We start from the raw sequence: 15,825 nt of genomic DNA on the forward strand, positions 1-15,825 counted from the left end.
GACTGCCCAAAATTTGTATTAGTGGTTCTTTATGTACCAAGAAATCTCGAATATGAAAAATATTTATGTAACATAGCAAATAGAGGACACTATATTTAATCTTAATTATCAGTTTTTGTTAAATTTATTACTAACTTCGGTTATTTAGTTTATATGTATAAACGTTTCTTCTTTATTCATACATAATTGCTCAAAATTTGTAATTGACGTTTTCTTGTGCATTAAAAACTCTTAAATATAAGATAGGCGTGAAAACAAATCGAGATATAGTCTATATTAACTCTTAGTTACCCTTCTTTGTCAAATTCTTCCTTAAATTCATTTATTTCATTTCCGTGTACAAATGTTTCTTCCTTGCTTATGTACAATATTACGTGTAACTATCGAAACTGGGGTTAAAGATGCTTCATCGCAAACTCCGAAACAAAAACAGATATACATAACACAAAAGGCTATAAATTTAACAATACACTAAACAAAATATCAGGTAGTTTTACTAAATTGCCGCCATAGATAAATACATAACTGACAATTAAAGATCGACAACATAGCGTACCATAACACTGCTATCTTGTGACAACACAATGATATCTCAGTTTACCAAGCACAAGTTCCAACTTCAATCAAAGAATTAAATACGAAACGACTACAACTCACTGATTTCTTCGTAGAACAACAAACGTATCAGACTTTTTCTTTGAAACAATAAAACTATCGGACCTTTTTCAAAAATAGGAGAAATATTGAGCTCTGTAATTGTCAAGGATCATACAATTAGTAGAACCGATACTAGCGTCGCTGTTAAAATACGTACCGCGCGAAAGACACTCGAAGAATGAACCGACTGGCAGTAAGTCGATGCGCTTTTGTGGTTTCAAAAGCGACCACCAGCATCCTGTCTATAAGGAATCACGTGATTAATCTTTTGTACACGCACACGTGGTGGTATGAGTGTAATGTGTCATATACGTGTGACGTCCCGTTGCAAGAGGTTAGAATAGAACCTCAATGACCGATAGACTTCTTTTTTCCTGCTGTTCGATCATTAAAAGATGAAGCATCATCAATGGGAATCTTGGAAAAAATCGCGCCACGTAATAGGAAAGAGAGAGACAGAGAAGGAAGTTAAGGAGAAGCTGAAAGGAGACAGAAAGTGGTAGAAACCCAGTTCCGAAGGGAAGTTCTACTATTATTCATAAAAGTGGTTGGAAAGTAGGGGAAGTTTCATTCTAGTGGAAATATTTTACTGGATTTAATTCTAGGAGAAACGGATTTCCTTATGCATTTGGGACTATATAGTCGAAGATATTAATTTCTTTGTTATAAACTCCTGACTTTGAATCGATTAGAACAATCGACCTATAATGTACAACGTAAAATATATTACATGTAAACGATTATAATTAAAGTAACAAATAAAAAGAAATGGATATATGATTATGTTTGCTTCTAAATATAGGTCAATATAGAATAGTCTTTTTGTAGCAAAGAAAATGGGGGTACAATCTAAATATAATTCATAATTGTCGTGTTTCGTCAAGTCTCTTTGGTTAAGTTACAAAAATACAAGGAATATGAAATTTATCATTTTGATAATTGTTTGATAATTGAAAATGGGAAATATTCTATATTACACAGAAAAATATTGTATGTTTTTTTTAAACGATTTGTTATATATAATGTACACTACAGCTTATAAATATTAGGACGCTCGGTATAAATGAAATATTCCTCGCATCTTTTATTTTCTAATCTATTTTATTACAAATTTGTTATTTCATTTGCGTCATATGCCCTTTATAATATAAAATGTTAAATGAAGTAAAATCCGCTAGTTGTCTAACAGATGCAATCACTAAATTGCTTATGTTATACTGAGCTTGTACTCTTTTAATTTTTATTTTTAACTTATTGTTAGTTTAATTTTTAATTTTTTTAAATAGATTATATAATAATCTATACAAATATATAACTATCTATGCATAATATAGTTATAGATATTACAGAATAATTAATCGACTCTTTAAAAATATCAATCGTTTGAAAGAAAAAATTCAATGTTCTTCCGATTTTTCTTTCATGAATAAAGTTACGATTTATATTTTAATGTGTATGAGTTATAATCTTTTAAGGAAGGAAATATTGATACAGAGCAATAAATCTGATAACTGATACATTGTGTTATTTTAGTGTTAAAAATGCACCATATTATCTATCTATGACGATAAAGCGATGAGGTCACGAACAATTGCATCTGTTCCATGGAAAACTAATAAATATTACTGTTCAAACATTTGCAAAGTGTCACATGACAGCTGCAATTAGCTATATATTTGATGGCTGGCGTGCCCTCGTTATCTATTTATAAAACGATGGTTAAAAAGTTTCTAGTGACATACAAAATAATGATATGTCTAATGATACTCACCTTTAAATGTCTTAAAATTTCTTAAATTTATGTTCGATCGAAAAATGAAAATAGGCGTTTTTTTTTTTATAAACTCTTAAATAAATCCAAATCATACTTCTTGGGTATTGTCCAATTTCTCAAATTTCATTAAACGCAATTTCGGTCAACCTACAGAAAGCTACTATATAATCTAATTGGACATTTTCCAACTTTTTTATTGATATGTATAAATAACGACAATAGCAACAACAATAACGGGAGAAAAAAGTAGTCAAGATCTGATGGTTAAAAGGAAGAAGAAGAAAACGAAGAGATAAAAAGATAATTGTTTATAGAAACACGTTGTACTTTTAATATAAATTGCTTATCAAGGTATCTGGATATAATATGAAAGTGACGATTGTTATTGTCTCATCTTACCATATTTGATATTTCGAGCTTACATTCGAAGCAGATTTTGTAATACAACCTAATTAATACATTCGCATTGTTTGAACGTTAGTAGACACGACATCCCCAGCTTATATCACTATGAAACCTCAATGATGCGAGAACATAAACAGTTTGCAATGTATCGACATTAAACGTGCCGCAGAAACGCACACGTATTGATGAGTAACGCAACATTGCTCAAAACCAGATTACGTGGCAACGAACTGATGTAAATTAAATCGTCGCATCAAGCACAAACTTGCAACATTAGTTATATCCTCGCTCGATGAAACCGTGTTTCCAGTAAGATGACAAGGAGTAGGATTACACAACTGTTCCGTCTATTATGATACATTTGAAACGACCTTGATACTAATATGCAATTCGTTTATAATATCCTATTTCACCAATACGAACGCAGAAGGTTGTACGACAGACGAATAATTTCCAATGACGATCGGTTGATCGTAAACTGGTAAAGCACATTATTAATTAATAGGTGTAAAATTTAAAAATTTTTACGTACATGATCTTGGCTTGAGAATGTTTCGATTGCTTCAATTAAAATACCTATATCGATAATAATAACCTGGACTAATGATTTAGAAAAGTAAAGAATTCGATTTTTATTGCTGTACAAAGGTGTTTCGTTAATTTTAAGTACGGTAGAACTCTGTTGATATGTATGAACCTGTAAGGCGACAAGTATAACACAAGTTCATCTATTTCTCTCCACTACCTGATAATGTTTCGTTCAGTAAATGGGAGTTCATGTTCACGTAGGAGGATTCCATAAAACATTCGCTGTCAAATACATAATAATATTGCAAACTTGTATCAATTACAGAGCACAAGAACGTGTCACGTAACGCGTGCCCCTCCTGTTTATCTTATTGTTAGACTTTAAGTGAACGAAGCTCAATGGTAGTTCAGATAATAATAAGAGTTCAAGTTGAAATTCAGATAATCAGACACTATTACAATTTCGTTTATATAAACGAAGTTCCACTGTATATATTGATTTGGTTGATAAGATATACTGATAACAATGATTTGAAATAGCTAAAGACTATAATTAATGGTTATCTCGCAGGAGTTTCGAATATTCAATAAAAGAAAAAAGGGAGACACGATAAGGATATAGCGAGACTCGGAATGCAAATGCGTTTAACGCGATCGATGTAATCGCACCTGAGCAGATTCGTTTCGATCTCGACGTCGGACACGTCGCTGTCTAACATTTTCGCAATTTTACGTCAATGAGTCATAAGACAAAATTGCACGTGATACGGCGGGAAAATACACCTCGTTTGCGAACGTGCGTGTTGGCCTATTGCTCGAACATATCTCGCAAATGATCGACTTTTTCACGTGTGACACACGCCTGATAATTTCACGTTTTTACCTGAGAACAGCGCGCCTAACATGCGTAAACCGCGAAACGACGCGATCGTTGTTGTTATTCTCGCTACACCTGTCGAGTCGCACACGCATCGCGTGTGAAAGCCGCTTTGCTTCGAGGAAAGCGAGTCTCGATCGATGGAATTCAAATGTAACGAGAACTCTCGTTTACTTTTCGTCATTTCACGCTTATCCGTTGTCGTTTTAATCCTCGAAACAACTAGTATCAAAGGAAATTACGTTGATCCCGCCGTGGTTTCCAGCTACTACATAGTGTTTTAAATTTCAGGCATGAATAAAAAATTTATTATTAATTGTAATTTTTATTATTAATTGTATTCAGGATCACGTGCAGAAATTTCGCTTCTCTAAGTAGAATGTGTCATATATACATCCACTACGTCGGACAAATTTTCTTTGCTTGTCTAAATTGTTGCTAAATACGTACACGATCACGTATACATGTGTAGATGTAGTTTAATTCTGTTAATGTATTACTATACCATATACGATCATCGTATACGATAGTGTACGTATGGCCATCATTTAATGTACTTAACGTATTACTACACCATATGGTGAAATATCCCTGTAATCCCAATGGTCAAACAAATCACCCGATTAGAATATCATTGAAAATGTTAGAAGCCTGATCGCATCATCTGCGTATTTATTTTTGATCACTGTATTATTCGATTTGACAACGAAAATTTAGGATGTTTAACAAAGTAACGAGGACACAAAAGTATTGCATGCGGAGTATGTTAAACAGGATATAAGCTGTAACAGAGGCATAGGAAAGAACGCAAATGATTGATATGCAGCTATTTGTAGAACTTCGTAGCAATTAATAAGCTTTGTTATTAAAATTGCCTCAATTTTATTCACACGATAGCTTTACTTGTCACGCATAGATTTAAATCTACATGATTCATGCGAACCCTTTGCTTGTGATTGATTGCTGTTGTTGGCAATGGTGCTTTATTCGGCACTTGGGGTGGTTTAATATTAACTCTGAATCAGAATCATTGGGTTACAGGTTACTACGACAATTTAACTCGAATTAAAGTAAATTACGATAAAACTCCGTTTATTTCAGTCCATTAGAGGATAAACAATGCACGCAACGAGGGTTCATAAGTAATACCACATTACGTTTTACATTAAAAGTATTGATCTTCTAACCGCTATTGATTAAATATTTTTTACCCTTTTTCGTAAAAACCAGAAGCCCTCGAAGTCCTAAACTCATTTCTTTTTTTAACATTCTATACGTATATTTCATTTTATAATCTACGCAAGTCAGATTTCTTAATACAGAAAGAAATGTCGACTTATTGACAATCATGTTTCAAATGTTTATCTTTAAAAGTCTTGGGCTCGTTCTTTCTCAACGTTGCATACGTATACTTCCTTTTGGGAACTACAAAAATCAGGATTCTTAATGGTTTAACGAACCAAAGTCCATTCATTCTCAATTACATTTCAAAAGATCTCAAGGAGGAGGATTTTTTCCATCGGAATAAAAGTTGGAGGAATATTGAATTTTCATTTGAAATCTCTGAGGCAACCTCTTTAAAGTTTACCGTTGCTACCATCGCGTGATCAATACTCTCTGCTTGGTGTACAGTTTGCTACGGAGGTCTACATTCTCTGCCAATCCCTCACCCTCAGCCGGAGAAGGAGGAAAAGAGGGTGTACGCTCCGGTGCGCAAAATCCGCCACTGATACACCACAGTAACGATTTTATCGCTTTCTAGATATGTCTCTTCGTCATTTTCCAAGAACCGGATCAATTCCTCCTTATGATCGGCGAACAGAAACAGATTTCCTCAATCGTACGTTGTTGATTACGATAGAATTGATCGTTAATTCAATATTTCTAGTTATTTCAATGTTAATATTGATTACATGAAAAATAAATTTGTTTCAATCCATGCGTTATAAGTAGATTACGGATGTTCGTGCAAATTTATAGTTTTACAAACGTAATTATAGGAATGAAACGAAAACAAAAATTTATTTTCTCCAATATGAAATATTTGAGTACTTTCGTGTGCTATACGCAATCCATGTATTTTCGTACCTTGAAGTTCTTCGTACACGCATAAATATCCGTAATCGAATTATAAATAAATTATCTACGTGTTATTTAAATGCTGAGTTATTTTAATATTAATTAAATAACTTTAATATTTTTTATTTATAATATTATATTTTATAACGTAACTGTTATTTAGTAAATTTTAATCTCTTTTTTCGTGTTCCAGAAATACAAACTCTAATCGTTTAAAAGATATGGAATATTGATATCTATGTAAGTATTTATAAACCTGTCATTTCTGGTTCTTGCAATCAATTCGAGTAGGTAGGAAAACATTGAGCAGTTTAAGTGGTACACGCCTACGGTGATCAGACAACTGTTCGTAAAAATTATACCTCGTAATTATACCGTCATCGTAGGGGAACGGCCGGGTTACATTTTGCGATAGACTATCAATTACCACGGATAGAAATCGATGGCAACAAATAGAACAATTTATAACTTGTAAAATTTAAAGATACGAAAAAATACGAAGTATCTTTTAAATTTATAAAAACTAATATATACTTTGTAAAATAATAAAGTCAAATCGGTCTAAAATTTTTCTGGAGATTTGTCATAATTTTACGTTATAAAATTTTATCGATTAATTTAATTCTTAAAAAGTATCGTAATATTAGATATTAGATTTTTTCAAATATTTCTAACATTAAATATTAATTCTTTGAAAGCAATAACATATGACAAAAACTCTTCAGGTTCTCAAATCTTTTCCTACGTAAGGAATTCCAGTTTGATACAGTTGTTCTGTGAATGGAATTTTAGACACAAGAAGCCACTGTGTTTCCATGATATTTCCTCAGTATTTGAAAACATGTATCGATTATTCCCGTGATTCTAAGTATTCGCATTCGATATATCTTGTTTCTTTCACGTCATCAATCTTACGAATCCGTGACAAGCCACAAAAGAGGAATTCAAGCTGAAATAATAATGTGCTTTCATGCGTGTTTACAGAAGTACGTTATGTTTTGCTCTCTAAGAATTATTTACAATTGCCAATCTACCAAAAATGTTAGAAAATCCTGATATTATATTGAGAGTAGTACATTATTATTCAAAATTATATGAAAGATTTTTAACGAAAATAATTCTATTTATTAATTCACCTGGTTCGTATAATTTCGATTTATAGAAATTTACATATATATATAAAAAAAAAAAAGAAATAGAAAAAATGAGAGAAAAAGAGTAAAAAATGCTAGAATTTTTAACAAACAGTTCGATCGTATTTCATATTGTTAATTAAGTTCGTTCAACATTTGTACGTATTTACTAGTGAATTTATAGCCTCCGTACCGCCTAACAAAGAACTTGTTTAACGAGCGTCCCAAATACAGAAAGTAAACCTGTGGAAGCGCAGCAATTTGCTGTGCTAATCTTCGGAAGTAACGTTTAGCCCAAAAGAAAACATTGTGGATGCGATTATAATCGGAAGAATAATTATTGACAATTAAATCGCGCTTGATAATAATTGCTAAACGAGTTTAGACGATAATTTCGCGGAAATCGAATGTTTATTCTCGCGACCAGATATTTTCATTGTTGTGGTTCATGGAACGCGTAAAAAATTGAAATTTATATTGCTATTATTTTAAGTACTAGTACCGACATTATTTTTCGAAAGTAATTAAAAATATAATTTTCTTGAAATTTTAATTAAACCGTCGAAGAGGAGTTGCGTGGTTGATTGAAAACCAAAAAGTATGGTATTTACCAGCCCTTTTAAGAACTGTAACAAGCTTAAAACAGTAACTAGAGTATAATGAGATTAAAGTTGAAAGAAGTGGTTAGCTCGCTTCAGTGTTCATGGATATATTAGAAAGCTCTATTCGTTTCATATCGTGAGTACAATTACGCGCATAAATCGAAGTTAAAATTTTAACGTTGATCTCGCCAGAATTTCACCAGATATTACATCCCAAAAATCTGTTTTATACAGAACAATTTATGAAAAATGACTAATAGATACGTTCAATAATAAAACGATCACGGATAGACCAATAATTTCTATGGAATGAGAAAGAAAAGAAGTTAATATAGATGCTCCTAATTTATTTCCCGCGTAATTTAACATCATGCTACTTCGCTCGCTATCATAGACCTATCTAGAATTTTTATCACGGATCTCGAATGTCGCAGGCACGTTGCATCAATATTCTACAAACTCTGTAAAAGTTGTTGTCTAAAGTAAATTCAGTTTATTTAAACAAGCGTATCGATATTTATCTGACGATCACGTGCCATTCGAAAGGACACTGGAATAGGTTCACCATTATGCACAATGACTGCGCGAGATCATTAATCTACCATAACAATCGCACATGACGCACTAGAAATTCTTTTGTACGAAAACATTCGCTTCCTCGTTCGCATTAAAAGACCTTTTCTCAAGAAGAATATCTTTCAATAAAAAAAAAAAAAAAACAATGGCCACCTGAAAGTTTGTTTAACAAAGAAAAGGACGACACTGAGCACATTTCACAATTAATTACCTTCTTGTGTAAACAGCAACTGCGATACGCACACGCTCTTATCGGTACAAATCCCAGCGGGAAGAATATTCCTTGCAAGCACAGACGAAGAACATGCACCTTCAATTGCGTCTTCGAGATCACGCGCTTGAAATTCGCATTCTTTCTGCCGCGTTTCTAATCCATCTGTCTCTGATCCACTGACTCTAAATGATATCCACCGAGTTATCTACATTGAAAACGTTCCCTCGTACGTTTCTGTTTTACGGGAGAAAATGTTCCTCGGGAAAAAGAAAAATGAAACTGTGAACACCGTCGCGAATTTTAAAGGGTTCGTTTGCTCATGGCGACCGATTCGACGAGACGAGAAACAAGGACTAAAAGCTGGATGCGCACCTTCGAGTTTTCAGGCCGTTGAATCGTTCAATGTGCTGCAAGCTCGTTTTTTCGTGGTGCGAACATAATACCGTACGTCTTGGCCGATGACCAAGCCTGCAATGAACATATAATTCGCACGGAGGAACCGATGCCCCGGCCACCAGACGTATAACTGGCTATACATAGCACGCGTCGCGACGCGCAGACGCCGGGCATCTCTGCCCTTTTGCTATAGTTCGATAAACAATTTCACTGTTTCGTATTCGCCGACTTTCCGATGGAAAAATGCAAAAAGGAAGTATCAATACGAGGGGATGACTCGCTGTACGATTAGGAAGCAATGAATGAGTTTCATCGACAGAGATTTGGTCGTGCGTCAATGAACAGATCTTCTTTTTCTTATTTAACCCCTTCGAGATTCATTGGACAACGTATGTCAACTTTTCATCTTAACCAAAATAACGTAATCTAAGGTAACTGTTTCTACAGACTGCTAGATTGTTTAATAAATTTTTCTTATTAATAATGTAGTGATATAACAGTGAATCTTATTTTGTGGAAACTAACGATACTCGATCTAATTTTGTTTACAGGTATTATATTATCGCATACGAATTAGTTCGGGTTTATCTTTTTTAAAGCAAATAAATATAATTAGGGAAAATACGAATTGGACATATTGAAAAATACGAATGACTCGAGTAAATATAGCGTCGTAAATTTTCTGAATTTTGTTATATAAAATACATAATTATTAGTTACACATTTATTAAACAAATACAAATTTATTATACGTATGAACCTGCAGTGAAGTTTTCTCTTACTTGTTGTTAAAAATGCAAAACATTTTGGGGATTAAGAAATTAAACATTCCTTAGGTTCCCCTTGTTTCTTTTTGTTTTATAAAAATATATCGTACGCATATTTAATATGTATTTGTTATTTAGAATATAAAAATTATTATTCTATCCAAGTTTTTCAAACAATTCAATTCACAATGAATCGCTTCGCAAGAAATTAATTGGAAACGGTTTAACGCTTCTCAATATGAAATAAGAAAATGAATTTTGTTTTCGTTTACTATTTCGATTAGGTAACGTACTAATAACAGAACATGTACAAAACATTCAAGGAAACTAGAACAAAGGACAAGAATAAACAAAGAACAATTATACACGATTATTTCAAGCAATATAATTATACCTGTTAACTCCAAGTAAGATATTTTGTAAAGAATTCGTTTCCTACAAAAATTTAAAGAAGAATTGTAATACGAATTTTACAAAAAAAAATTCAAATAACAAACAATAGACTAATGATATTTGTCTGTCTAAAAAAATTTTTTTTCCTAAAAGTACGTTATACCGTTTCGAAGAATAAATTTGAATTAGTTTTACAGTTAAAGTTGTTATAAATTTGTCTATATGATAAACTAGAAATAAATATGTGGACGTGTGTGTTTTCATAATTTATTTATACGTAATAATCTATCGTTAACCGATTAACAAATCGAGCTATCACGTAAGATATTAATTTTGCAAGAAATGAATGATCGATTTTAAACAAGTAAATATTAGCGTTAACGAACGAAATCAATGGGAAAAGAAGTTCCCCTTTTCTTTTTCGAGGTGTTAATGACCCACATAAGTGCCAGTGACTTCGAAGATGTAGAGCTCGTGGAAATAGAATTCCTAGCGTTGGCTCAATGTTGCTCGCCTAATATTTTTCAAACAACGCGAGGGATAAGAGAACCTGACGTACAGCAAATTCTTTCGAATTCCATTGAGCAAACGATAGGTCGACAGCAACGATTAGATTAGTGTTCCCATCGGTATAAATCAATTGTTCTTCCGAAAATGGGGCTAAAATTTGCGTTGAATCGACTCTTCGAGTTGTTGGCCTTCAACCTTGCGCCAATGCATCTACGATTAGAGTCAATGCACCTTTGTCAATGGGACGTAGAACGCTTATCGTAAAAAGGTACATACATACCTGTGTGTATATCGATAGTTACTTTCAGTTTCGTTGAAAAAGTTTCGTAATTTCGTATTTATCGAAATTCAAATTCCCGGATTTGTTGGGTAATACTTTTATTTTGAGAATTACGTAACATAATAAGCTCAATTCTTATAAATTTTTTTCTTTTCGCCACATCATATTGTATCGAAATCATATTGTTTGTGACTTGAATTAATTTTAGAATTAAAATTATTAGTTAACCTTTGTATCGATAAATATTCATAAATTCTAAATAATTGTTTCACCTATCTTTTATTTGATTTTAAAAAAACGAAATGAAAGTTATTAAATTAAGAAACTACTGTCAGATTACAGATGTTTGTACAGATTCTTATTTTTAGAAATACAAATAAAGAAACAAGCAAGGACCTCGAGCAAAGATTCGTTGCACTCGATAAGTACTCTAAAGAGTACCATACTTTAAACATCTCATTATTTTTTGTACTTTGCATCTTTAGATTTCCCATAAATGCTTAAACATCCAATCTACTAGTTATCAATGTTTATAATATGTACGTACATTCTGAACAATTGTTTGCTTTCCACATATATTTCATTTAATTATTTTATTTTATATATATTTAATTATTCGGCTTGTTTGAAACATTGCTGTATCTTCCGTGTTTTCTTTCTGTTTTCCTTTTTCGTTTAGTAGTCGTATTTCTTATTGTATAATATGTATAGAATTGATGTACTATGTGACATCAGTAGAAACAGATGGTTTGAAAATGCAAACAAAATACGAGTGGAGAACAGTGAAAGGGGAGAAGGAAATCGAGATACGAATACTTGCATGTAAGGAAATTAATTGATAAGGACAGCAACTTCTTGGACTTCCATATGATTCATTCTGTGCATTACGTATATAATTTAGAAACCTAACAGTCTCCCACGGAAGTTTACGTTGAAATCTTGCTTCCTGTTTTCCTACGGTTTAGTGTTCTGCTTAAAATATATTACAAATAAGTAACAATTTGCGAGAGATGGAAAAATTACTCGTTGAATTCTATCAACAAAAGATTGCATTTGTAGTGTCATTTGTACATTACAATTTTTATAGTTAAAAATGAGTTTGTATAAACAAGATAATGTATAGAATAATAGTATTGCAATATTCTATAATTATGTGAGTTTTCGTTAACTTATGTGTTTTAGGTAAATAAACAATTATGTGTGTTAGGTCCTAAATAGAATTAAATTACTGCTAATCCAGAAACGTGGAAAACGCTCCCTCAGTCAATAACATCCTCTACCTTTGATGTAATCGTTTGAACACAACTCACAACGCAATTGCCTACTTGCCTAATTACAATTACTTCTCCTTACATTGCCAATAATTTGAAGGAAGTAGTATAAGGATATTATCAGTATGATTATGATAAATGAGACTAGAATCCTATAAATTGAATTATACATACGTATGTGTCATCTTGAAAATTTCTATTTTGCCAAATCGAAGAATATTCAAATATTATATACAAATATTATTACATTTATTGTTAAAAAATCTTTGTTTCGAAAGAGTAAATTAAACAACGTTACAGTGACTGGCCCATGTTCCAACTCTCGCAACAGTGATACGATTAATTAAAAGTCTTATCGAATTAACTTTAACTTATTTTAATATTTCTAAATCTTTTTTTATATTCTAGATACTAAGATATGCAAATGAAGAGTTGTCTGATAAAAATTATTTGCTTTTTTACGAAAATGTGTCGTAAAAATGGGAAAGAAGTATTGATCGAAGAATATGGGGACGTGTGCGACAGAATTAGGTCAAGGTACAAGATCCGGGGTTTAAAAGTTGTCCAGGGTCGATAGCATCCGCAGCGAAACGGAAGGCAGAAATAGTTGACCAGAACGTCACGTAGGAATCCCCCTAAGCTTTTAACCTTAATACGACGTTCTGAGTGAATTCGAGGGATCAAAAGTGCAGCAGCCTATTCTAAATTATATCGGATGAAAACGATACAAAATAGAGTAAAATAGATAAACAGTAATTTATCTATAATTGTAGCAGGATATACGGTTGTTTGAAATTAAAGAAAAGAATGAAGCCTCTTGAGAGAGATTTTTCTTTTGAGAATGAACGCGATAGTGTAACAATACGGACAATGATGCGCTTAAATTTTAGAAAATAAATTAAATGTAATTTTCAATATAAATCGCGCGGTTCCACTAACAATGGGATCCTAAGTTTCATTAGAACTGAGAAAAATTATAAAAATTATAGCAGTTAATTTAGAATGTATTGTTACATTATTGTCTAAACTCTGAAGAATTAAAATTAAATTTTCAATATAAATCGCGCGGTTCCACTTACAACGGGATCCCAAGTTTCAACAGAACTGAGAAAAATTATATAAATTATAGCAGTTAATTTAGGATGTATTGTCACATTATTCTCTAAACTCTGAAGAATTAAAATTAAATTTTCAATATAAATCGCGCGGTTCCACTTACAACGGGATCCTAAGTTTCAATAGAACTCAGAAAAATTATATAAATTATAGCAGTTAATTTAGGATGTATTGTCCCATTACTCTCTAAACTCTGAAAAATTCAAATTAAATTTTTAATATAAATCGCATAGTTTCACTTACAATGGGATCCTAAATTTCAACAGATCTGAGAAAAATGATAAAAATTATAGCAGTTAATTTAGGATGTATTGTCACATTATTCTCTAAACTCTGAAGAATTAAAATTAAATTTTCAATATAAATCGCGCGGTTCCACTTACAACAGGATCCCAAGTTTCAATAGATCTGAGAAAAATTATAAAAATTATAGCAGTTAATTTAGGATGTATTGTCACATTATTGTTTAAACTCTGAAGAATTAAAATTAAATTTTTAATATAAATCGCGCGGTTCCACTTACAACGGGATGCTAAGTTTCAATAGAACTGAGAAAAATGATAAAAATTATAGCAGTTAATTTAGGATGTATTGTCACATTACTCTCTAAACTCTGAAGAATTAAATTGTAAAAGATATGGAGAAAATTGCTGTCGCTTCCTCATTTTCTATGAGATTACGATATGAAGAAGAAACATAAAGGTAAGTATAAAAAAATATAAAAGATATATAGAAAAGCTAATTCGTCGAAAATTTGTTATTGACTATGCTTTCATTCTCGTTTGAGGATTGAAATTATAAGAAAGAAGAGAAGCATAAGAAACATATAGAAAAGCCATTAGCAGAGGTCTGTCGTTAACTATCTTTATAGTTTTATTGACTTCTCCTTTTTTATGGCATTATATGGCCAAAGAGACGCAATGAAAGATAAACGAAGAAGAAAATATACTTTTTGATATTACGTCATTTACAAGGAAAGCATACGCTTGTCTTTGTGTTTCGAAGAACTTTGTTCGATCGATAAAGCTTCTTAGACACGAATAAGTGAATTTATACTTCAGCACTAAAGAAATGAGAAAAATTTACATTACTAAAATAAATCTGAAACTGATTTAATAACGCATTAAATATTTTCATAAGCTTCGAACATTGAATATCTTCATGGAAGAAATCGTATTGATAAAAATTTCTTAAAAAGACATATTTTGTTTTAAATTTATTCTATAATCTGTAAATTTTGTGCTAACTTTTACGTTGATATTTAATTTATTATGTAAGCGTAAAATATTTCTCAGGCTGACTCTGTCGTTTGTGTTTTCAAAACACAACAAAAAAAGTTGTTTTCGGTAAATCTAGAGATTATTTATCAACTCTCTGCAAAAAATCTTGACTGACAAGCGTATGAAATTTGCTCCTAAACATAATTTTTTTAAGTTCGCGCAATAGGATTTCAGGCACCTTCCTTTCTTTTTTTTTTTTTTTTTTTTTTTTTTTTTTGTTGCGTTCAAGGCTAATTTGACTGGACTGTATGCTATGCCAAAGTATCTTATATAGCATACTATATATACTAAGTATACTATACAAAAAACATAGGATAACCGACAAAGAATGGCGATGGCGTATGCCTCATCGACGAGGCAACGAGCCCCTTGCATTTCTGTAGCAGAGTCATTCCTTTTCGTGACGGCGAACGTTTTAAAATAACTCCAATACAGCTGATGTTTTTGCGTAATCGAGATATAGATATTTTTAAAACGTGTTTCTTACAGTTATTTCATGTATTATTTTTATATTAACATTTTATTTAAGATTTATAAATTTTCGAAGAAATAAGTCTATTTTCCCGATCTATTTTTTATTTTATTATATTCTATTTTTCAACGTATTATGTTATTCCAATATTTTGCTACACGAGTTTTCACTAGTAAATAATAATATCTTGCAATACGGTACGGTGATCTCGTGTCTTAATATATTGTAATACGAGCTATCGATTGTAAATCCCAATATTCTGTCAATATAAGCTTACAGTTTAAAAATATTAAAAATGATATATAAAAAATGGTATTTCGCAACGTGAGATGATTCGTATTTATATTTGGCGATAAAGAGCTCGTTGGTTGAGACCACTTCCTAAGTAGTGAAGCATTGAGAAGAGTCAGACGCGCAGACACGATCGTAAACACAAAACACAGCGTAATAATTAATGGCTTATCCGGACGTTACAAGTACAATATTAATATTTTT

The sequence above is a fragment of the Bombus pascuorum genome, chromosome 2 (genome assembly GCF_905332965.1).
Source record: "Bombus pascuorum chromosome 2, iyBomPasc1.1, whole genome shotgun sequence".
Classification (NCBI taxonomy): domain Eukaryota; kingdom Metazoa; phylum Arthropoda; class Insecta; order Hymenoptera; family Apidae; genus Bombus; species Bombus pascuorum.